The sequence below is a fragment of the Octodon degus genome, unplaced genomic scaffold, assembly GCF_000260255.1.
Source record: "Octodon degus isolate 3935 unplaced genomic scaffold, OctDeg1.0 scaffold00036, whole genome shotgun sequence".
Classification (NCBI taxonomy): domain Eukaryota; kingdom Metazoa; phylum Chordata; class Mammalia; order Rodentia; family Octodontidae; genus Octodon; species Octodon degus.
The window spans coordinates 642,850-643,997 of NW_004524612.1; the positions used below are offsets into that span (position 1 = coordinate 642,850).

A 1,148-nucleotide genomic window follows, 5' to 3' on the forward strand; every position below is an offset into this window, starting at 1 on the left:
AAGGAAGGAAGGAAGGAAGGAAGGAAGGAAGGAAGGAAGGAAGGAAGGATTCCGAAGCACTTCTGACTGCTGGAGGAAGAGCAGCAGTCAAGCTGCGCAGCTCCGCGAGGCTCCCTTGAGCCTTGATCCCCGGCTTCCTAACCCCCGCTACCCCCGCGCCACCAAGATGCCCAAGAGGAAGGTCAGCTCGACCAAAGGTGCGGAGAAGGAGGAGCCCAAGAGGAGATTGGCGAGGTTGTCGGCTGAACCTGTTCCAGCTAACGTGGAAACGAAGCCACAAAAGGCAGCGGGAAAGGTTACATCTTAGGACAGAAAAGTATAAGCAAAAGGGAAAAGGAGAGCCAAGGGAAAACAGGCTGAAGTGGCTGATCAAGAAACCAAGGAAGATTTACCTGCGGAAAGTGGAGTAACTAAACATGAGGAGAGCGCAGCTTCTGATGAAGCAGAAGAGAAAGGAGCCAAGTCTTATTGATCACACACCATGTCTTAGCAGTGCTCCCTGTCTCACTTCTTGTACAAGCCAGAGGAATATTTTTATCAGCTATTCTGTAAATGCAAGTTTTCTTTTCCTAGTAACTCTAGAAACATTTTTAATAAGGAGGGAACCCCACCTCATCGCATTTTTTAGTGTAAATGATTTCTTTAGAGGTGAAATCATTCTCTGGTTGTTTATTTTTTGATATAACCAGAAATTGTGGGATATTGAATTATAGCAGGCTTTGACTGTCTTGGGTGTTAGCTTAACCTTCCATAGGTGGGGGTTTGTTTTATATCCTGCAAAACAAAGCATACTAAATGGCAATTTGGAATTACAGTCATGCATGTAATATGTCTTAGATACTCTAAATGACTTCTATTCCCTTGTTTTTAGTAGAATTGCTTCCTAAAGAAAACTACATCCTAATTGTTGCCCTGTCAGAATCGTGTGCACTCTGTAACATCTTTGGTAGTGGTAGTCTGGTTTGCCTCATTTTGTTAATGTGCTGTGAAAGATCAAAACTTTGAATATGTAGTGTATGTGATACGAAATTGTGAATTGATAGGACTTAAGTAACACTTTGCCAGCATTTGAAGATTCTGGTACTTAATCCACTTATAGAAAATTTGCCTCTAAATTTGAATCTGGAAAGTCACTGGAATAACTTAAA

The 1,148-nt window shown here is 42.3% G+C and overlaps 1 pseudogene; it reads left to right on the plus strand.

Moving 5' to 3' along the window:
- Positions 1–166: 166 nt before the first annotated feature.
- On the plus strand, positions 167–472 carry LOC105742097 (annotated as a pseudogene).
- Positions 473–1,148: the final 676 nt, after the last annotated feature.